Raw genomic sequence first — 24,996 nt, forward strand, 5'->3', positions numbered from 1 at the left:
CCGTGGCCAAACTATCTCCATAACATTTGTTGCGTGAGTACCTTAGGATTCTGAAAATGTATTTTTGTATAGTGCACATATTAGTTCCTAAGTGAAGTCTTGACCCGACCGCGGCAAGTCCTATAATTTTGGAGTTATGGATCTTTAAACTTCATTTTTTCATGTTTTCGGCAGTCTATAACTCCGAAAGGAAGCATTTGTGGACTCAGGATGGTCTATACTTTTTGTCTTATCTTGGTGTCAGAATCACCTCCCAAACATTGGCGGTGTTGTTTTGAAACACCCTGTATATTTATCTACGAATATTTATATACTAGTTGAATATACCTATTCTTTGCATGGGGGCTGAATTTGGAAGTCAACGCCTATGGGAGTATCACCATTCATTTCAGCGACCGCGAAAACTAGGGATTTGACACTAATATCGGTCATTTTGGATTACTTTTACGTGTCTCGGTATCCCCTCGTGACTCCCGGCCCGCAGCCGAATAGGGTGAATTTGGAAGTTAACGCGATCAGAGTTTCACTATTGATCTCAGCGACCGCGAAAACTATGAATTCAACACTAATATCGGTCATTTTCTACTACTTTTACATGTCCCGGTAAACGCCCATTGTTCGAATTTTGACAAAAACGCTTCGCGATGGTGTGGGGCCTGGATCAAGGTATATGTGACCAAAATTTGTTAACTCTCGATCAACTTGTCGTCCCCAGATCGGTCCCGGTAAACTGCCCCCTGAGACCCCTTGGTTCGAAATTTAAAAAAAAAACGCTTCGTTTTAATCTGGTGCCTAAACCAAGGTACCCGTGACAAAATTTTGGTAACTCTCGGTTCACTCGTCTAGTCCCCAGGCCGCACACAGACAGACAAACACACAAATAAAATTTTTATATTATTTATATTAGATTAGATGCTTATAGGTGAGTATCCCTATATTCTTCAGCAAATGTTATATAAATTGATTCTTGTGAAATTGCCGGTGAAACTAAGACTCCTAAGACTCAAAACTAAGATTTATTTTGAAATTTTTGAAGCGTGTATCGAAAAGTGAAAACTAGTATATACACATAATGTGGCTCTATAATTCTTCTGTGTTAAATATTTAAAATTGGTTCCAGAATTCTCTAATAGATTAATTTTTAATACTTACACAATTTTAGATACAAAGCTTGATTTTCTTTTTCTTAAAAAATCAATAATTTTAGGGTTTCTTTACTTTGCAATATCTGGATTAGTGATTTCAAATTGACATTCTGCAAAATGTAGTTTACATGTAGGGTACTCAATCCAATTTTGCATCTGAAGGAAATGGATTAAAATGGATAATAAGTACAAGATCACATTCGAGTATTGAAAAACAGACAGAAAGGTCAAATTAGTATGCGTTACTCTTAAATGCTGCGTTCGTTGAACAAGTGTTGGATTCGGTAAGGGCTTCTGTGGATACTAATGCTCTTAAGTCAAGTAGTGTATTAAAAAGTTCTTACCAAAGGAACTGTTCCAAAAGTGTCCAATTTTCCCGTTTGGGTCGTGCGCATAAAATTTGGTGTGGGAAGAGGTAGTGGCCTAACACATGCACATATAAACAATGGTGGTCGTAACTCAGCGGGAACATGGCCAAAAAAGGTCAACAATACAATGGAAATACTCATAAGCCGCGCATGTTTTTGACATTTTGTTTATATCGCCCAAAAGAGGGACGCGCTCCGTCGATGTTTTATGGAAGTGAGACTACACATTGAGCTCTACAAGCACTATAAATTTCATCGCACTCGAGTCTGCGGAACAAGGAAACAAATCGGGTGAAAGTCAGAGGACGTACCATATCGATGCTCAGACTGGCTTGATACGAAGCAAACTTCTCAGAAGAGAATGCCATAACTCTGTGGCATTGCTATACATGAAATAAGTAGAATTGAATAGTAGTTAGGATTTTGCACATTGTGCACCATATCTACAAACAACAGGAATGTTCGCAGAAAAAACTTATCTTTGCACTAGCATAACACGTGGTATTGAAAGGTACAAAATGATTGATGTGTTACATGAACCGAACTACAATGTCCGAACTTACAATGGAACTTACTCCCAGTATCACTCAGGCAGTGAGGTGATTATTATGTATAACGCAATGTGTTATACATAAGTATGCAAAAAAGGTTCAATTGTCAATTTCATCATCCTCTGACAGGAATGGTTCATCGTCATTGCCGAAGAGCGTATATTCGTCTTTTTGTGAATAAAATAAATCATCCAAGAATGCAGGCGTCTTCGGACGTTGTGCAATTTCTTTGCCCATTCCTAAATACCAACTAATGAACATAACATGGACACAAAACATCCAACTGTCCGTGTTCCACTTGCACATTGACAAAAATATCATGTAATGTAATCGTCCCCTTGCCGAACAAGATCGTATAAAACGAAAGTGCAGTACTTTCAACGATTACTGTATCTTAAGTGGATGTGTGCGCGAACAAGGTAAGATGTTTGAAACGGTGTGAAGCCTGATTGCCAGTCTATCCGGGCATTTGTTTTTGCGATTCTTCTAACAAAACTCTCATCTGATGAAATATGCTATGTCCAATCAAGTGGTGCATTTTTCACAACGTATGATCCCATTGAAATACTCATAAGGTGTTCAGTGGAAAGTGCAGGAAAGTCCACATACAGTGTATTTGGCATCGGGAGTATTAAACATGCTCACATCTTTCCAAATTAAACCAAGTTCTTCAACAAGTGTTTGTACCATATTGATATCAGAGCGCTTGGATTTCATTTTGGCAAGAATCATTAGATCATCTGTTTCTGATTCATCTCTTTCAAATTATGCATTGAAAAGTGCATTCGAAGGTCCGCCATCATGTGGTCGAAGGCTTTGATGTCCAAGACCTGGATGAAAACTTTGTAGACATTCTTCAGTCATCCATTCATCACCTTAACGATGTATTTCATTTTGGTCACGTCTGCTCTCGTTGCTTCTCTTGTAGTTAATTGCCTCCTTTTTCCTTTCATTGGAGACATCTCGACGTCAAACCCTCGCTCAGTCATTGCTATTAGACTACATTCAATTCCACTTATTTCATCTATAGCAATGCCATCCAGCGGAAAAATACAACACACGCTTACAACATTCTCTTCCGAGAAGTTTACTTCCTATCAAGGCAGTCTGAGCATCGATATGGTACGTCCTCTGACTTTGACCCGATCTGTTTCCCTGTTCCGCAGGCTTGAGTGTGATGAAATTCATAGTGCTTATAGAGCTCAATGTGTAGTCTCACTTCCATAAAACCTCGACGGAGTGCGTCCTTCTATTGGGTGATATAAACAAAATGTCAAAACCATGCGCCGTTTATGGGTATTTCCATTGTATTGTTGACCCATTTTTGACCATGTTCCTGCTGAGCTACGGTCACCATTGTTTATATGTATTTGTTTTAGGCCACTACCTCTTCCCACACCAAATTTTATGCGCACGGCGCAAACGGTAAAATTGGACACTTTTGGAACAGCTCCTTTATCAATATTTTTTATAAAGAAACCAGTACAAATCCATATGTAAAAGAGATTGACAGACAGTGGGTACACGGTGAGTCATAAATCTTGCAATATTTACACAACCCAAACAGAAGGCACGTGTATACGCCGTGATCGACTGTAAATACAAGGTAAAACTGGCCTAAGAGGTAGTGTGGCAAGCGAACAATTTGACACAAAACCACCATCCGGTCAGTTAGTTTTTAGTGATAGGGACAATAAGTGCTCACCAACGTTTGATATGTGAACTATCACTGTATGATTTCGAATTCGGGAAGCAGGCCAAAATATTTGGCATACGAAAGAAGAAGCAGTAAACCACAGTACAGCAATTCGTTGGATCCAGAAATTTCGCGCAGGTTGTAAAATCATCGAAGATAAGCTAAGGTCCGTTCTCCCCATGTAACACATGTATTGTGAGGTCATATGACACGACATTGAAGAAAATCCATTCACCAGCAGCCCATTGTAGTGCGACACCTTCATGAACTCAAGAAAACCATCAGAAGCTACTGCATTACGCCACATTACTTGACCCCAACTCACACCCAGAGGAGGGTGGATGTTTGCCGACAACAGCTGCAAAATCAATGTGATCTGCATTTCCTGAAGCGAATTCTCACATACGACGAAAAGTGGATGTTTTGCAGAAATCCAAATGTGCAAAATGAAACCCTACTTCAGGAATTGGTCGTTAAACAGAGCCGTTTCGAGAATAAAATCATGCTGTGTATTGAGAAACTACGAGAGGATAATTCATTTCGTGTTTGTTCCTAACAGTCATATCATCAATATCGACCTTTATTCCGGACAGTTGGAGCGCGGGTATGTTGCACTACGTCAAAAAAATCTGAATTGATGAACTGAATGCGCCTGCTGCAGCTAAAAGATATGGTAAACACACTCAGTTCGAAAACTGTGACAAAATGTAGGAACTGATGCCATACCTGGCATAAAATCTTGGCTTTACTCCTTCGAATTACTGTACTACCTTTTTCGGTCTATGGCGCACTTCTTTGAAGTCACTATTTTTCACCAACTGACAGGAGGTGAAAACAGAAGTGATTGGCTTTTTTTTTTTTTTTTTTTTTTTGCCTCTAAGCACAAGACGCGATACCGACATGGAATCGAGGAACTGGTAGAAAGGTGGTTGCAGACAGTCCAACACGAGGAGCTTTACTTTGAATGTTAATGTACTCTCATAGTATTGCAATAAATACAGGTATGATGTCTACAAGAATATTGCAAGACTTATGACATATCCTTGTATTTCTCACAAACATTTTGCAAACGTAACTGAATATGTGTTCAAGAAGAAGGACGAGGAAACAAAAATAAAATAGAAACAATCTGACCCATTTTCGTTTTCCTGGCGTGTTTTCTTTGCAAACAACGTTACAAAGCTATGAGAAATTACATTAAAGGAAAAGCTTACTTTGAAGAACAAGGAGGTCGAATTGAAGATAAATAAATAAATATAATACAGACAAAAGTGCTATCCAACAACTTCTCAAGAAAATAAAGGATTGACATTGAAAATACGAAATCAGAAGAAGTAAATATCTGCGTCTAGCTGGAACAGAAGATATCCGCAGATGAGAAATTAATAGGCGTATTAAATTAGGTTCAAATACATTCGAGAAAAGTTTCATATTGACAGCATAGTGTCTACAGCTTAGAAAACATACTGATCATATTCCACCTATTTTGATATACAGATTGGAGACGTAAACACTAACAAAATCAGATATTCTCGATCTTCAGGACCCAACAATGCGATTTAGAGATATAATGTTGAGAATTACCCGCTAAGATAGGAAAATAATCACATGGATCAAATATTTCGGTATTATCCATAAAATAAAGGCACTTTAGAGGCAGATACACGAGTATATTATAAGAAAAGAATATGATTTAAGTTATGTATTCCCCGATCAGAAAATTCATTTAGAGCTATTTTGTGACCAACAACAAATATTAATTAATACATGAAACAGGTGTTTATTTTGTATTTAACTTTTAAGTAAAGTGACGTAACTTACAGATTATTTTATCTTTCCCTCTCTTATATACACTGCTCCACAAAACTTAAGAAACTCGAAGGAAGTAACAGAAAATAAAACGACAAATTCACTGCACCAAGTATAATCAACAGAAATACGGCACAGATTTACAATGCAACACAAATGAAGGACAGTAATACAGTTCGGATGTACAGGGTGGTCAGAAAGTTCAGAACCACGATACCTTAACATTAAAACCGGGCTGTGCGAGGACATATGCAGTCAATATAGCGTGTGATCACCACGAATAAATACATAGGCTCGACATCTTCCCTCCATGCTGCAAATCGGTGTTGATCAAGTTTTGCGTCAAATGGCTCCACTCCTCGAGGAGAGCTCTTCGCAGTTTAGGAATAGTACGTGGTGGTGGATTCCACTGCGCTATTCGACACCCAAAAGTATCCCAGACATGCTAGATGTGATACAAGTCCGGTGAATGTACAGGCCATGCAATGCACGTAATGTCTTCGCTATCCAGAAACTCGGACATCAGATGTGCACGGTGTGAGTGGGCAGTATCATCCAAAAAACAGGAAGTCCGGACCAAATGCTCCGCAGAAATGGCGTACATATGTACGGAGAATTTCATGCCGATAGCGTTATGCCGCCAAAGCCCCATGTTCCACAATATGGAGGTCCGTTTTCCTACCCAGCACAATCCCACCCCGTACCATGATGAAACCACCTCCAAAGCACAGTCATTCAGCAATGCAGTTCGGGTGATAGCGTGTTCCTGGTTCTCTCCAAAGTAATATCCGACCAGAATTACAAGACAGGCTGAATCCAAAATTATCGGAGAACATAACGCGCGGCCACTGGTGTTCCCCCCGTGTAACATGTTCCTAGCACCATGTGTAACACGTAAGTTTGTGCCTCCGTTTCAATGGCACACACAGAAAGGCCGCCTGGCATACTGTTTTGCTATATTGTGCCGCCGTCGAACAGTTTTACGACTAACACGTTGTCCCGTCGCCTAAAACAAATAATTTGTCAGTTGGGAGCATGACACCTGACGGTCATGTATGGCAGCAATTGTGAGAAACCGGTCATCGGCAGACATCTTCCTCAGATGACCACTTCTATAACATCTACTGACTGTATGTCCATTTTGGAAGCGACTCCACAGCCTTGATGCAACATTTTGTTCATATCAAACTCCTGCGCCACGTCCACTTGGGATCGGCCTAGTTCCAATCGCCCAATTATTCGTCTGGAGTCAACTTGACTCAGATGTCGTCTGTCAGCCATTGCAAGGTGTATACGCTTGATACGCTTGATACCACCAACTCACTGCTTGCAGCCTCGGACATAACTGGACTCTTGTGTAAGCTTCGTAGCAAAATCTGTTCACTGCGGTTGCGACGGTGCTACAAACGCGCTATAGCGGACCCTGGCCTTGCCTGTATGTCTCTTTGTGTGTGCATGCCTCTTACCTGTGTTTAATGGGCTCCACACGTCACTTATCGGATTGCTTAAGTTTTGAGGAGTAGTGTATTTGTGTGGGCATTGAAACTGAAACACTTGGTAGAAAGATTTTGGAGCGCCAACCAGTACAGCAGCAACACGACGTGGGAAGGATTGATAGAAATCCTGCACTGTTTGCAGAGGGAACTTCAGCCATTCCTTTTTGAAGCGCAGTGACGAATTCAGCACGTGCACATGGTGGAGGGAAACGTTTCCTCACTCTATCCTCTAACAAACCCCATACTACCTCAATAATGTTAAAATCTTGTGATTGAGCGGGCCATGGCAAATGTTCAACTGCACTGTCATGCTCATCGAATCACTCTGTGACAAGTTTAGCAACGTGAATGGAGCAGTTATAATCCTGGAACACTGCACTACTGTCTGGAAAGAGTGTTCGAACCAGAGGGTGTAAATGGTTCTCCAGAATGATTCTATAGTCCTTGGCAATAACACGACCTTCTAAAACAATTAGGGGGACTAAAGTCTGCTACGATATTGCACCCCACACCATCACGAATCTGCCTCCATGTTTGATTGTGAATACCAAGCAGTCTGTATTGTATGAATCAGAGGGGCTTCTCCAGACGAACACTCTCCCTGTTTGGAAAACAGTGTAGCTGGACTCATCCGAGAATATGACACGTTTTAGGTCATCCAATGTCCAGGTTTTATGCTTCTAGCACCACTGAACCCGATTTGCGGCATATGTGCTACTAATGGAAAACTTCGGAATTGCAACCCTACCATGGATGTTGGCCTTTGGCAGGTATCGACGGAATGTTTTCGTGTTCGCAGGTTCTGTTATTTGTGTATTCATATCTGTGGTTTTCCGTTTTCGTGCAACAATTAGTATTAGGCAGTTTCCTGATCTCCCTTTCAGACATCTTCCGTTTTCCCCTGCAGTTACTTCTCTTGGGTGTTATTCGTCCTTCCTGTTCATATGCACACATCACGCTGGATACCGTAGCTCGTGAGCCATCACAAAGTGTTGTAGTTTTGGGCACAGATGTCTGCTAGACGCGCCCCTACGATCTAGCAGATTGAAGTCGGATATTCCCCTATTATACCGCTCTACACACAAGATTGACGTTCACTGAAGAACTCCTTCTACTAGAGTGACCACCAAGGATCCACACACGCGACTTATTGCCCAAAAGTACGATATAACTATCAAATCTCTCTGGCGAGCCCCGCGAACATTCTATGCTATTTACGCAGGAAAGAGAGATTTGCTATTTTTATTTATACTTCTAGCAATAATTCGTTAATTCGTTAGAAAATCAGTCGAAAGAGCTACCAAAGTTGTACTTATTCTTCAAAAATTACTATCGTATTTTTATAACTAAGTTATTGAAGCTAAAGTAGCAATTGAATCTTGTAATGGAAATAAGGGTATCAGGAGAGCGCGGACAAAAGGGTGTGGGAGAATAATAACACGAACTCCCTGCTTATAGTCGACATTTAATTTCTTCGTGAATATGGTTTCGGTGTGTTAATATTAATCCTAGATATTTGAAAGTATCCACTTTATTTAAAATGTTACTTGATATTTTAACGCATCCGTAATTTGCAGTAGTATTACGATCCCGACGAACTTCCATGTGTTTAGTTCTCCCTGCATTTACTTCTAAACCCATGTCCCTACAAGCATTTGATAAGACTTTTTTTAGGGCTATCAAAGTGAAGTAAATATTGACATCTTGTGTTTTAGATGAGAACTACCTTTATGACAGGACTGTTGAAGATAGTAGACTAATAGCTTGTCTTGGATAAAGGGACTATTTTTGTAACAGGGCTATTGAAGATAAAAAATATTAATAATGACACCTTGTGTTGGAGACAGAACTATTCTTGTAACAGATCTGTTGATGCCAAAGATAAAAACTACTTGTTTCAAGTTTTGTTTCACAGTGTGAAACTACTGTAGAGATCCAATCTATGGGAGTTCAATGCTCAAACTTGAAGTAGTACACAGGCCCGTATCCAGGGGTGCCTAGGGGGGCCGGTCCCCCCTAAATTTTTGCTGCCCCCCCTAAAATTTTCACGGTAGGCTTGGAAATGAACTATAATATGGTGATGAACTATAGTATGGTTGGATCGCCCCCCCTAACTTCAACCGGGCCCCCCTAAATTTTTGGGCTGGCTACCGGCCTGGTAGTACATCTATAACTACTGGCTGCAATAGATTAATAAGGTCAAAGATAGAATCTGTTCCTCGGACGATTAATCAACATCAAAAGCCATTACTCACTATGCTTTACTGTTTTTATTCTATGGCTTTAAAGGCTAAAGCCTGAAATCGTTTATTTGAACCGATTCCGTATTGAGTAGAGGGTTAAGAGATTAGATAAAACCTACTTCTTTAAAGCTGAATTGATTGCAAGAAACTACGTATATCTTGATATCTCGTACCGTTTTTACACTACTACCGAAAGCAGTATAGAAACCAAGATAACTAGTAAATTTCAACCACTTCCTGTTTTAGTAGAATATTGTGTGTTGTATTGGTGTGTATTCTTAAGACCCTCAATTGATTGCAGAAAACCACTTTTTTTCTATATATTATCATTTTTGATCTATGGCGATAAATATTGAAACCGGAAATTGTTAACTTGAACTACTTCCGGTTTGAATAGAAGATAAATGAACAGGGCGGAACTTATTTTTGGAGTAATGAATCGATTTCAGAAAACTACATCTCGACAACTCTTAACGTTCTGCCTCTGTGAAAACCAGTATTGAAACTGGAAGTAATAGTAAATTTGAACCACTTCCGTTTTCGGTAGAATGTTCAGGATGGTCAAGGTACGTTGCCTTGAGACGCTGAATCGTTTGCGTAAAAACAGTTTTTTTTGTTATCTGATATCCTTTTCGGTCTATAGCGATAAACGTTGAAAATGGAAATGACTAATTTGAACCACTTGTGATTTAAATAGGGAGTTAACGGAGGAGATGGAACCTATTCTTGGGACGGTGAACCAATTACAAAAGACCGCATCTTTTACAGTTTTTGCTCTGAAACCTGTCAATAGACGGACGGACAGCCGTTCTAGAAGACGTCCAACACTTACACATAGCATAGTTTGGAAGTCAAATAATTTGTGAACAGGTGTTGTATACAGTTTCCGAGAATTTAATTTTAAAGTAATTAATATGTAGTGCTTGTGATAGATTTGTGAAATATTGTATTGTCAGGAGTGATAACGATTCTTGACAATTTAAAGAGAAAATCGAGGTGGTAGAAGTAAATGAAGATTGATTACGAAATTTAAATCTGTTGAAACAGAAGTATGATACATGCAAATACCCTGTTGTGTCCGCAACCCACTCATCAGAACTGTCAAAGAAGTTGCATACACTACAGATTTTTATATTTTTCTCGCTTCTAAACTAATAACTTGTAATGTTCCTCTTGAAAGTGGTTGAATATTCTTGCCCTGTTGCGGGAAGTGATTGTATCTAATGAGCAATCTCTCTTTTTTATGGGAATTCTCTATTTTAAAAGCTTTCTATACGCTTCGACGAAAGAAATGAACACATTCTATACGAAACAATATTGGATAGAATGAGAAAGTGGAAGGAAATGGGAATACCCAGATAAAACCCATGGACACGATGTTGTCCACCACTAACTTACTTTGTCAGGGATCGAACCAGAGGTCCCCAGCACCAGAGGTAAGCACTCTACCACTTTTCTTTTTTAAAAAAAGCTTCCTCATTTATTTTCTTTTTCTATCATTGTTCATGACTACTAGACTGTTCATGACAAGGACACGAACACAGGAACATCGAGGACAGTTAAAATTGCAAAGTATCTTACACCCAGAATCGAAGTCTGGACCACGTACACTAAAGGCTCACGCGCTAGCCACTAAACCAGCGATGAAAGCTTCATTGAGCCACCATGCACCCTATACTGTCTTTAGGAGACTCTATTAAGCTGTTTTACAAAATATATCTGTTGTTGCTTTTGGTAAAATAATTTTGAAATTTGAAGATTTGTAGAATTTTTGACACTCATTTCCTCAATGCCATATTTCCATTGTACCAATGAATAAAAATGAAATCAAAAGTAAGCTTTAGAATAGTAGAATAGCACTAAGAGCGGAATAAAAGAAGATTTAGAGAACCGGACTTTTTTACGTAAATATTTTACGTGTTTGCAAACATTTCTTATATGAACAACTTAATGATTGTTTCATACAATCGTGTCACCTAAGTTATGTCTTGGTCAGTGACGATTTCATGTGCTCGGAGGCAAATTCTATCCAGGAGCAACGAAATCACCACTGAAGCCATATCTCCAATCGTGGATTACCAGTAATTCTGCTGTATTTACTTTTTTACCTTTCACGTATTGAAAATCAAATCACTTCCGAGAAAAATCTTTTGAAATTGCCATATCTGTTAGCCTACGGGAATAATTAAAACTTCGTAGTCACAAAATTGTTTACGTTCTTGCCTTTGGAGTGGAAGAGTCTGATTCGGTTTCCGGTGCCATTACCTAGGTTTAGGGTTCCATGGCAAAATCAAATCAACAGGCTTAAGAAAGGATTTAAATCCAAAATCCAAAGTGTTGAGAAACCAAAGAAGGAAAGAGACGGTATAAGTGATAGAATTTTCATACAATAACTACCAAGTTTGTACTCTGACTTGATAACTATTCACTATATCACTCACTTGATCAAACTCTTGAATTTGTAATCGAATCGTGTTATAAGTTGTTTCCTTGTTTTTGTGTTGTACATTCTTATGCAATAACAAGGTCATGAAGAATGATTTACTATAAACGTGAGTGCCGTAGCAAGACCTTGGATTGAAATAACATCTTTTAGCTTAACGTCCCACGCTTATACCCTTAAGGCTAAGGGATACGGATGAATAAGGCAATGAATTGTGATGAAAGAATTGGTGGAACGAAATGTAGGAGGAAATGGGAGTACCCCTAAAAAAACTCACGGCCGCGATGTTCTCCACCACAAACTTACTTGGCCGGGATCGAACCAGGAACCACACGCACTAGAGGTAAGCACTCTACCACTGAGCCACAATGCTTTTATCGTTGCTTTATGGTTGATACGGGATTCGGATATGAGGGTCAGTTGATATTACGCAAAGGGAACAAAAACGTGAAAATGATTACAAGATACTTCCAAGAATCCATCTAATTTCTATCTATAGGAGAGACATCCCACAATTGTATGGAATGGACCCGAAGCAGGTGATGATCCATATGGATCCATTTGAGACATACCGCCAGAACATCACTATGTTTATATCAGGAAATTGCAGAGGAAGTAAAAATTCGTGTCATTCCGTTTGAAGACATTACTGTGAAAAGCCCAGATGCCAGTTCAAATAAATTTTTGCGCATTTGGACAGTTGAAACGATGTTTTGAACATCGCCACCCTTGCAGCCTGGATGGTCTATGGAAAGCTTGCAGGGAGGGGTGGGACAAGATTCAAATGAATGTCCTGCGCCGGAGCTTGCTGCAATGGAAACTGCGATGCTGTGTGATAGTCCACAATGCTGGGGGTTCAATAGAACATGTTCGGTGGTGGCAGCACGGTATCTCTTAAGGTGAGTTCCCGTCAACAATGGTCGGATATAAAGCAAACAATCTTCTTATAAGATGCACCTTCACAGAATATGGTGTTCCCTACCGCACTGTCTCGCCTTCAATAAGTTGGATTGCAGAACTATGCTACAGATTGTGACTGAACAATGTTTTTCCGTTGGCTGCCCTCGTAATACAATCTTTGCGTTTTCGTTTTAGACCAAAGTAACTTATATTCCTTCTCTCTATATTTGTGGATTTTCCTTTACCGAAAAGAGTTTTCCACAATACGCAACAAAGAAAGAAGAGTGATATAAACAGCTTAGCGAATGCTAGTGCAAAGAACACAATAATAACTTTAATGGTATTGTTACAAGAAACGGATTTTTGCATCGCATCTTTTCAGAATCAAGAGTAGATAGTACTGTTGCGAGAAGAAATGGTTAAAAAAAATAACAAAGGAAGACTTTTGGTAGTCTTTGAACAAACTAGTTCGGCCTCTCACAACCTTAACATAAGGTTTTACACGTGCTCCACAGATGCTGGGAAGCTTCGGGTGGATTTACAGGGATCAGGGTTGATCAAGGAACTCCTATAACACAGTAGAGGAGAAGAGAGATGAAGATAGACCATCAGCTGTTGCCATAGAGACGGTTCTTGGCAGGCAAACAGGATTCAGAGCACACTCACTCACACGCACACAAACTAATATACTTATACAATATGGGGCGGGGGAAAAGGGAGAAGATTGGAATCAAACTTGTTCTTCTTTTCGTTATAAGAGCAAAAGGTGTGAGTTCCAAATGACTAGCGAATTACATCAGCACAGCGAGCTGTATAACTCCAAGCACAACTAAAAATCCAATTTATTACCTTATCTAGTGTTAGAACTCTGCTTGTTGTATATTTTCTCCCTATTCCCTGTAGCATTTTAACTTTTTTATATAACAAAAGATGATTTGTAACAGTTGCTTGTTTTTTCATTTTTTGGGGGGGAGCAAATAATAAGAAAAACATTACACTGACCGTACTGTATATCTAACAGGATTTCCCATAATCACCAAATGGCAACTACACACGGATGCTTCAGAGAGATCGCTAAATGCATCGAATGAGCTTCCATGATACTAGTTTGGTAAAATTACACAGAGAAACAGACATATATATATATAAATATGCTTTTGAATCTAAGTTACTCGTCAATCGCGGTGAAAAACAAAACTAAACAAAACAAACACGTTTGTTTTTATGAAGCAAATGAGTGCATTAAAATGATTAAAATGATTCAAGCCATTGCATCGTAAGCAAAGATGAAAAGATACATGAGAAAGCAGAATTGAAATGAAAATGAAATTTCAGTTTAATGTCCTACGACCATCTTTGTTAAGCTAAGGTAGATGTTTATTAAGGCAAGTGGATGATGATAGAAGAATTGGTGCAATGAAAATGTAGGAGAAAACAGGATTACCCCGAGTAAACTAACGGACATCATGATACCCACCACAAACTTCTTTGGCCGAGGATCGAATCAGAGACACCACACACAAGAGGTAAGAACCGTACCACTGAGGCACCATACCCCTTCGTTGCTCATGCAATACATTCACAATTTGTACGTACTTTCATTTAATTTTTGGGGGCGCGGTGGCTCAGTGGTAGAGCGTTCACCTCCGGTACTTGGGATCCTTGGTTCGATCCCAGCTCGCGTCGTGTGGACTTTGTGGTGGACAAACACCGTGCTCATGGGTTTTCTCAGGGTTCTCCCGTTTCCTCCCACTTTCTTCCTTCCACCATTTCACTCATCTCTCATTATCACCGTCTCCTTTAGCCTAACCGGCATAAGCGTGGGTCGTAAACTTTTTCATTTAATTTTTTCTTTTAAGCATGTAGCAGTGTCACGTGTACATCACTAAAAGAGTTTGGTTTGAATGACGTGATATATATTTTTTTTCAATTAATATTAAAACCGGAAGCACAAGTAAATTTCTACTACTTCCAGTTTTAGTAGAGAGAGATTAGAATGGAACTTAAATATACTCTTGGGATATTTAATTGATAGTAGAAACCTGCTTCTTACTATCTCTTATGCTACTAGCTTTACTATATAGCGATCAACGTTAAAAGCAGAAATAGTTGATTTTTGGCACTACCAGTTTGAATAGAGAGAAGATTGAACCTATTGTTGGAACTCTAAATCGATTTTTAAAAACGCCTCTACCTATCTCATTGTTTTTTACTGTATGTAGATCAACGGGTTCCACGGTGGACCATTGGTTGAGCGCTTACCCCTTGTGCGTGGGGTCCCTAGTTCCATCCCCGGCCAAGTAAGTTTGTGGTAGATAACATCATGACTGTGGGTTTTTCTCCGTTTCCTCCCAATTTCTCATCCCACCAATTCTTCCATCATCATTCAGTTGCCTTAATCATCATTTCCCTTATCTTAAAGCACATAAACATGGGACGTTAAACTGAAATATTTCATTTCATTTCTTTTTCTATGTAGATCAATACTGAAACCGGAAGTTCTAATGGATTTCTATCACTTCCGGTTTTAGTAGAGAGTTAAGAATGGACATGAAATATATTCTTGGGATCCTTAATTCTCTGTGGCATGAATTAAGGTATTTGAAGTGAATTACGTTCGTTTTTTTCTTATTTTTACTATTTTTTAAATATATATTGAAACTATGTCAGTGTAAATCACCAGCAGCTATTTCAAAGTAGCATTCCCTTATGTCACACATATAACATAACGTGGACTTAGTTACTATACCAGGAGCACCGGTACCTGTGACAGTTGCAAGAATGGACGGGATGGACCATTGACCAGAAGTTACTGATGAAATACGGAGATGCAAAAGACCTAAATGCAATGGAAAATAATACTTAAAGTGCACTTAACGATTCAGTTCATCTGTGTTTGATGGAAACAACAAATTGCTTCCTTTGGATTTTATTGTTTTAAAGCAGTAGTTCACAACCTTTTCAAGTCTAATGCCCCTTCGGTGAATATAATTATTCTGAGTGCAAACTCCAATTTACCCATACACAAGACTGAACGTGGGTTCCTTCACAGCTAAGCAGTTAGCATAGTCGCCTTTGGTGTGGGAGACCCGGGTTCAATTCCCGGTGACAGCTCATATGGTTCGGATCCTATGTTAAGCTGTAGGTCCACATCTTGCTGAGCTCAAATGACGACGACGCCACCTTTAACTTCTTGTGACAAGAGTCAAGCAAAGGGACAGAATATTTCTTTTTTGTATCGAAATTATGGTTTTATCTTACTTAGCCTACATTCGTACAATGTGTTTGTATATCTGGGACAGCAATCGGGGGTAAGGCTTTGCCATCGAGGTCGCCTGCCCTCTTGTACCCTTTCAGGTCGTCAATGCTTTGACTTGGACGTAAATTTCTTTTATTTCCCTGGAACGGACAAAAACCTTTCTTGAAACAAGACACCTATGCACTTACCTCAAAGAAGATCTGGTTTTGAAGACAATAAAAAATGCCCTAAAAGACACTGAAGAAAAAATGTAGGAAATATGGTGCCAAATAGGCAAAGATAAGAATAATAGCTTTTTTTCTGTAATTGAAATAATAACCGTCCAAATAAACTTCATTACATTTATTGTTATTAACATTTAATAGGCATTTTAACTTACAGGTGCTCTCTGCTCATGATAAGTTTACATACGTCCCGTAAAAAATGGAACAGTCTCTATTTTGGATCCGAGTGTCCCGCGTCCTCGTAAATTTAATCGGGATAGGCAAATGTCCCGTATTTTAATCCCGACTAAATGTCCGATTTCTGCTCTCAATATCAGCTTTCCGAAACGTGAAAAATCAAAAAATGTTGACATTGGCTGGAAACCCTCGTAGTAGTGAATGAATAGTAAGTTGTGGCATGTAACAGCATGGAGCAAGTTATCACTCCATCCTCTGTGATTTTATAGCGAGCAACCATCGGCAGTCAACGGGATCTGGAATCTTCCATAAAGTGCATCAGCTGAGCTATTGTTAATAATAACCTGCATTACAAGTGAAATGTCCCCATTTTCTATGAACGATAATACCTAAACCGAAGTGCACGTTTTCTTTCAATTTGAAGAACCCTTTTCTGGAAACAACAAAGTTGAAGTGTCAAGTTGCTGACAAAATTTTCGATGCTAATTTTTGCATTACACACGGTGGAAGTTGACAGAAATTGTAAATAATAGGCTGGGGGCGCATAATTGTGCTTTGGTTTAGCACTCAGAAATGTGCAAATGCGGTCCTGACAATTACACATGAAACAAGGAGAGAAATCAGCTGTTTTCATCAGACTAAACTGACAAACGTAATTTTGGCAAATACAACCACGTAAATAAATATTAATAAACACGCGAAGAATATTGAAGGTAGCTTGTATTCCTGATATAAATGAAACGAGATTATTTGCATATTGTTTTCCCGTAAAGCAATTTTATAAGACGTCATCTTGAGTTTTTAAAGCGATTTTTCTCTAGTTGCACTGTAAATACCTTCACTTCATACGGTTAATTGCAGGAAACAAAGACAGAAAAGTAGCTGCAGCGGAGGGAAGTTTCACTTATCATACTGCTGTCCATAACCAGGACTACAATTCATAGAGTTGTTGGGAGGGGGAGAAGATCAAAGGTGTTCTGTATTCTCATGAAAAAATATGACAGGCTTAGTTTATGAGCTTTCCTTCTATTTTAGTGTCGATCTGAAGATTGGCTTGCAGCAGTTCTCTAGCCCTCACAATCTTCTGGTAGCCTCTTCATGGTCAAACAGTTGCTGCAGCCAATGTCCTCCATTATTTGCTTCATGAATTCTTACCATTGTCGATCCCTGGCATTCCTACCCTAGACTGTCTCTCGATTATGGTTTTAATAAGTCCATAGTATCTTAGAAGGTGACCTATCCAGATAGTTCTTTTCCTTAATATTTCCCACAAGAAAAGCTTTGCCTCTTCAGCTCTCTTCAACACCTCTTTGTTGATCACTTTCTCACTCAAAGAATTTTCAACATACGTCGGTAACTCCAGTACTCGAATGCCACTATCCTTCTCTTCTCTTCTTTCCTGAATCTCCAAGTTTCACTGCTATAGACTAGTACACTCCAGACAAAGTTCTTTCAATTACGTTTTCTAAACCAAAATGATAAAGTGCACAAGAACAGGACAGGAAGAGGCAAACCTATGGCTAAAGGGGAAGAAAATCGAAGATGTTAAGACGTTCCTCTATTTAGGAAATGTAATAGCCTCGTATAGAAGAAGTGAAAAACACGTAAGTTCAAGAATAGCTCAGGCTAAACAAGCATTCAATAGGAAAAGAGGACTGCTAACATCAAGAAATGTGTGGGACGTTCGAACACGATTTATTAATACTCAGGTATGGAACGTGGTGCTTTACGGATCAGATACATAGACATTGAGAAAAGTTGAAATATCCAATCTGGAAGCATTTGAAATGTGGTATTCACGGAGAATGCCGCGCATATCATGAACCGAAAGGAAAAGAAATGAAGACGTACTAAAGGAAGCTAATGAAGGACGACAAATCATTAGGAAAAAGAAGAAACAGCACGCTTAGCCATTTCAGCCAGCACTCCGATTAGATCACCGTGTTGATAGAGGGAAAGGCAGAAGGAAAAACAGGAAGAGGAAGACCAAGGATCGAATATCTAGATGCAGTTACGAAGAAGAGACCTTATTATAGTATAAAACAGCTCTCCCAAGGGAGAGAAAAGTTTTAAAATTTCCATATTGACCACCAACCTATGGTTGAGGAGAGAAAGAAGAATAATTTATTTCCATGTTTTATTTCCATCACTGATAAGCGTGTTCCTAATATCTTATTAAGTTATGCCTTTCCTTTAAGCATTTAGCAAGAATTTAGAGATATGGTATCTGAACATCTTTAAACGTGTTAGATGTACCGGTACCCTATCTATGGAGGTCGACGACCTCGTTAAAATCGGAACCATGTGTTCAAACTTGTTTACTTTATTTTCAGACCATTACAATATAGATTTTTTTTACTTATCAGGTCTAAAAATGAATGAACAATTTGGTATGCATTATTGAATGTTAACGAAGGCCAATTTTTTTGCTACCTGCAGCCAATTTGCAGGAAATAAGGGAGCATCGTTAAGTTTCTTTAAATAACAACATATGCATCGTTAGTGGAAGAATACAGATTCTGTAGAGAAAGAAAGCAAAGAAACAAATTTATCATTCTTGATTTTTCTGGAAGAAAGACATTTCAGATCAGTGGATATGGCTGAAACCAAAGACCTATTTCAGTCGCGCAGTCCCCGAAGGCACAGCAGCACATTGACTGGAAATTAAAAAGAGAAAAGGAATATAAATAGAAAAATCAATATTTTTTCTATTATTATAAGCATTCTATTTATAATGACTGCCGTAACTCCTGGAACAAATTTAGAAAATTCTGTGCATTACTGATACCAACTAAGCTTCTTGTGTTGATATAGCAATTATCTCTCAATTATAGTATTTATATCTTCTCCCTCTTTTTCCTTTCATCTTATATTCAATAAAAATTCTTGTTGAACGCCGCCAGTTTTTATCTCAATATTCTTTTCTTCTGTATTTTTTCTAATTTGCCATATATACCAGATGTTTCAAAAAAAATGTGCAATGCTAATATATCACAAAAACTCGTCCTGTTTTTGATATACCCGTTTTTCTTCTATAACTTGTTTAAGCCATTTGTTTAGAAAGAAAAAGAAGTTTAGATACCACTCATTTTTCTTAACCCTAGAAAGTCCGTGCTCGCATATGCTACGTGAAGAACCAAGGAAGGGGGGGTCAAATTTGCTCGCGCTGGTTTTAAGTAGCTTTCAGAGTATATTTGTTCAATTTGCGTTAACATGTTTTACTAATTTTAGAAAAAAACTTTTAAAGGAATTGGGATTTTTATTTGTAAAAAATGGGCTAAATACAGTGCTTAAAATTGCTTACATATTATGGCGAATTTCTTAAAAAGTAATACAAGTTTTAGATATAAAATAACAAATGAAAGGAATTTTGGGGAAAACAAAGATGGGTACCACCTATGATCAAGGAGATATTCCAGTTGAAGAGAAGCGAAAATGAACCTTCCATCAAAAGGAAGAATAACAAAAAAAAAAATCAGAGAATCCTAAGCACATATTAATCCATATAAACTAAATAAAAAAGAATTCGAGGGCAAAATTGACCCCTCTTGGTCTTTCTAGGGTTAATCAGATTACTAGAATACCTGATTAATGTGAATTGCTTTTACAGCAAGAAAGCCGATAGGTATTATTCGTAAAGCTAAGAAGCTGTTTTTTTTCTGTCTAACTAAATCAGCTTTCATCCTATACAATATTCTGCGCTTTACAGTGGTAATCGTGAAATGCAAAGATAAAGTATCGCACTGGCTACATCGGATAAAAAAGTATACCTTTTAAAAAAATTTATAAATGAAAGATAATTTTATGACTTTTATTTTCTTAAGAGACTCGTACACAGGGATATATTTGTAAGACATGGAGTTACATATGCGTCTAATTGCAAACAGCGTCTGCAGGTGATGGGTTATTTTGTTTAATATCCTGTAGTAGGGTTAAGTTAGATTACATACAAGGAAGTATTGAACAAAATCTAGAATCAAAATTCATTCGTAGTTTCACGCAAGACGGAAATTGATGCTAAAGGTTTCCATAACTACGCACTTTATGGAAGCATTTAAAAGACTATATATATATATATCATGGCAAGCAGTTGAGAAGAAGCCTGTAGGTTATACGTTTTTGATATTCATACTCTAATACAATACAAGGAAGTCAAAATGATGAAGCCGATTTCAGAAATTTATTCTGTGAAATCTAATAGTATAAATATATTTCAGGCCTAATGTGAGACATATGCTAAGAAAAGTAAAGTGTCAAATTCTCCTTCAAACATATCCCAAGTGTTTTATGTAAACACCTCGCGTAACACGGCACACATCAAGCCGATAGCCGATAGCCCATAAATGAAAGATAATTTTATGACTTTTATTTTCTTAAGAGACTCGTACACAGGGATATATTTGTAAGACATGGAGTTACATATGCGTCTAATTGCAAACAGCGTCTGCAGGTGATGGGTTATTTTGTTTAATATCCTGTAGTAGGGTTAAGTTAGATTACATACAAGGAAGTATTGAACAAAATCTAGAATCAAAATTCATTCGTAGTTTCACGCAAGACGGAAATTGATGCTAAAGGTTTCCATAACTACGCACTTTATGGAAGCATTTAAAAGACTATATATATATATCATGGCAAGCAGTTGAGAAGAAGCCTGTAGGTTATACGTTTTTGATATTCATACTCTAATACAATACAAGGAAGTCAAAATGATGAAGCCGATTTCAGAAATTTATTCTGTGAAATCTAATAGTATAAATATATTTCAGGCCTAATGTGAGACATATGCTAAGAAAAGTAAAGTGTCAAATTCTCCTTCAAACATATCCCAAGTGTTTTATGTAAACACCTCGCGTAACACGGCACACATCAAGCCGATAGCCTAAGTGTTATATGAGTACCTATCCGAACACAGCACACATCAAGCCGATAGTCTAAGTGTTCTATGTGAGTACCTCGCCGAACACGGCACACATCAAGCCGATAGTCTTAAGTGTTCTATGTGAGTACCTCGCCGAACACGGCACACATCAAGCCGATAGTCTAAATGTTCTATGTGGGTACCTCGCCGAACACGGCACACATCAAACCGATAGTCTAAGTGTTCTATGTGAATATCTCGCCAAACACGGCACACATCAAGCCGATAGTCTAAGTATTCTATGTGAATACCACGCCGAACAGTATACATCAAGCCGATAGTCTAAGTGTTCTATGTGAGTATCTCGCCGAACACGGCACACATCAAGCCGATAGTCTAAGTGTTCTATGTGAGTACATCGCCGAACACGGCACAAATCAAGCCGATAGTCTAAGTGTTCTATGTGAGTACGTACATCGCCGAACACGGCACACATCAAGCCGATAGTCTATGTGTTCTATGTGAGTACATCGCCGAACACGGCACACATCAAGCTGACAGTCTAAGTGTTCTATGTGAGTACATCGCCGAACACAGCACACATCAAGCCGATAGTCTAAGTGTTCTATGTGAGTACGTACATCGCCGAACACGGCACACATCAAGCCGATAGTCTAAGTGTTCTATGTGAGTACATCGCCGAACACGGCACAAATCAAGCCGATAGTCTAAGTGTTCTATGTGAGTACGTACATCGCCAAACACGGCACACATCAAGCCGATAGTCTAAGTGTTCTATGTGAATACCACGCCGAACAGTATACATCAAGCCGATAGTCTAAGTGTTCTATGTGAGTATCTCGCCGAACACGGCACACATCAAGCCGATAGTCTCAGTGTTCTATGTGAGTACATCGCCGAACACGGCACAAATCAAGCCGATAGTCTAAGTGTTCTATGTGAGTACGTACATCGCCGAACACGGCACACATCAAGCCGACAGTCTAAGTGTTCTATGTGAGTACATCGCTGAACACGGCACACATCAAACCGATAGTCTAAGTGTTCTATGTGAATATCTCGCCGAACACGGCACACATCAAGCCGATAGTCTGTCTCTTGCCAAACTTCTTGTGGTATGTTGCGGTTAATGTCAGCATTTCATTTCATGTTCCCTTCTGACTCGTAGCAGTAGAAAGTGGAAACACTGCGTGGAAACTAAACTTTCAAAGTTAACCTTGCGAAGCGCATGTCTCACAATAGCATATTTTTATTAGATTTCACAGAATAAATGTCTGAAATCGGGTTCATCATTTTGACTCTGGCAAAGAGAAACCAAATATGATGAAGGTTTAATCTTCACTACTACCATTATATCTACACCAAATGGAAATTGAACGACTAAGGCGTAACAATACCCAATTAAGTTCTGGAAGTAAATAATTATTTTTTTACAAAAAACTACAAAAATTGAAAAATTCCAACCATAGCAGAACTTTTCATCAGAAATTAATTTTAAAATTTAAGATGGATCACCACCCGGAAGTCACATATTTTAGCTCATTCCCTTAACTACTGCGCAATGAAACGTTACATATTATAAATGTTGAACTATAAGATAGAGTATTGTTTCAGCTACAGTACAAGACACTGATTCATTTGGTTGTCTTTTCTGGCATCGAAAAATGTAACAAATAAAAAGAAAATATCTGATTCGTTTTACAATGAGCACACAAGATGGCACTTGCTGTTATATCTCACTAGAACTGCTCAGTTTCATGAAATGTTTCTTTGTGTGCGTAAAGTATTTTAAACTAACAATCTTATCACAAAATAGATATATTGTTTGACCGTTTTCCGTGTTATGTTTCACGTTTTATTTAAATATTAATTTACATTTAATGAAATACATTTTGAGATGGAACTTGCGCAGAACGCCAAAATGTGTTGTTGCCAAATTTGTACGTTTACTGTAGTAGTCACAATAAGAAAAATCCTGGATTCTAGCGTTGCAGTTCGAGATGAGGAATCGCGGTAAGGGTCGAAAAATGATTTTTCCAGTAAGTATCTAAGCAGAATTTCATAATTACTTCCTTTATTATCTGGCATCAGTAAACACTCGACACTATGTGGCAATGCTGCACTAGTCAAGCAGCGTTTAGCATAGCACCGAGAACACCTAGTGATCCACCTTAATATAAAACAACAAATAATTAAACAGGGAGAGATGTACACTCATGTCCAAAATGATTGTCGCATATCTATAACTGTCTTCTTGTAGGAATATAATTTGATAATGATGTTACAGGGCACTTTTAATGCTGATACTATGTGTATAATCGGGAAATGTATATTTGTAGTAAATTTCATAGGGAAAGAATTATAAATACGAAAATTAGAATGAGTAAGACAAAATCTTGCTAAATGGAGAAGAAAGTTTTATTTTCGTTTCATTGTTCTTATTTATTGCTCTTTTCACATGAAATGTGCCACATACTTGTCTTTACCGATTATACACATACTAACATTGTAAGAAATACTGGTCGAATTCGTTATCAAATTATATTCCTAGAGCAACATATTTATAGATATGCGACAATAATTTTGGACATGAGTGTACTTACTAATTCCCAAATTTACCAAAATTTTAATTATCAATATTCTCAGGTTCAAACATGCGGACAAATACATCAGGAAAGGGATATTAGACAAGATGTATTTTGCATTTTTGGATCGTCGTCTCCATGTTCTTTGAACAGCTGCATCTGGTTTCCACCATTTGTCCCTTTGGTTGGATCTCTAATAATGGCTGGTTACTGTTCTTGGCTGCGTTGGAGGTGACTCTGGGTTTCTGATTTCCTCTGCATCCACTTGGAATGGTCTTCTCTTGCAATGGGACCATGCTTTCATAGTTTATCCTTTAGAACATCTCACCATTAGCCGCTCTTCCAGGTGCTTACTCTGTCCTCCGTTGGACAGGGACAAAAAAAATTGACAACCAAGACTCCCTCCATCCAAATATGCTGGACTGAAGAAGATACACGACCTTGGTATCCAGGATATTTGAATGTACAAAGACTCTAAATCTCGTCTAATGCAGCGCTTCTCAACCTGTTTCCTTTGGGGCACAACAAAGTGCGTTTCTTGGGCCGCGGTGACTCAGTGGTAGAGCGTTCACCTCTGGCGCGTGAGGTTAACGGGTTCAATCCCAGCCCGCGCCAAGTGAATTTTGTGATGGACAAACACCGTGTGCGTGGGTTTCCTCCGAGTTTTCTTCTCGTTCCCTCCCACTTTCTTCATTCTATCATTTTCATTCATTTCTCATCATCACCGTCTCCTTTAGCCTAGCTAGCATACTCGTGGGACGTAAAACTCAAAGATTTCATTTCATTTCATTTCAAAGTACGTTTCGAATTTTCGTGACACCCCTGCATGTGATTTTTTTCCCCTAGATGCAAAAAAAAATTAACACATAAAAGCATACGTTACACAATATATTTTTAAATTATGCAATGACTATAAAATATAAAGTGTGAGACACAAGTGTTAAATCAAGTCGATAGGCGATATTTTTTATTCTCTTCTAAAGATAATTTCTTTGCTGAAGATCTTAGAACACATTAAAAAATCTCACGACACACCTGACATGAATTCGCTACACACCAATGTGTTGCGACACAGCGGTTGAGAAACGCTGGTCTAATGACACTTCAATCCTATAATTTTTAGTTCCACCTCACAGCACATAAGCTCAGTTCTGATGCTGGTAATAGTGACTACTCATACGAGGAAGGCATATGCGGAAAAGTTAGTTATAGAGGGAG

The 24,996-nt window shown here is 38.5% G+C and overlaps 1 protein-coding gene across 1 annotated transcript in view; it reads left to right on the plus strand.

Moving 5' to 3' along the window:
• unc-13-4A (BAI1 associated protein 3) overlaps positions 1 to 24,996 on the plus strand; it is a 766,749-nt gene that overhangs the window by 621,670 nt on the left and 120,083 nt on the right. The window lies entirely within an intron of this gene.

The sequence above is a fragment of the Thermobia domestica genome, chromosome 3, assembly GCF_964235325.1.
Source record: "Thermobia domestica chromosome 3, izTheDome1.hap1.1, whole genome shotgun sequence".
NCBI lineage: Eukaryota > Metazoa > Arthropoda > Insecta > Zygentoma > Lepismatidae > Thermobia > Thermobia domestica.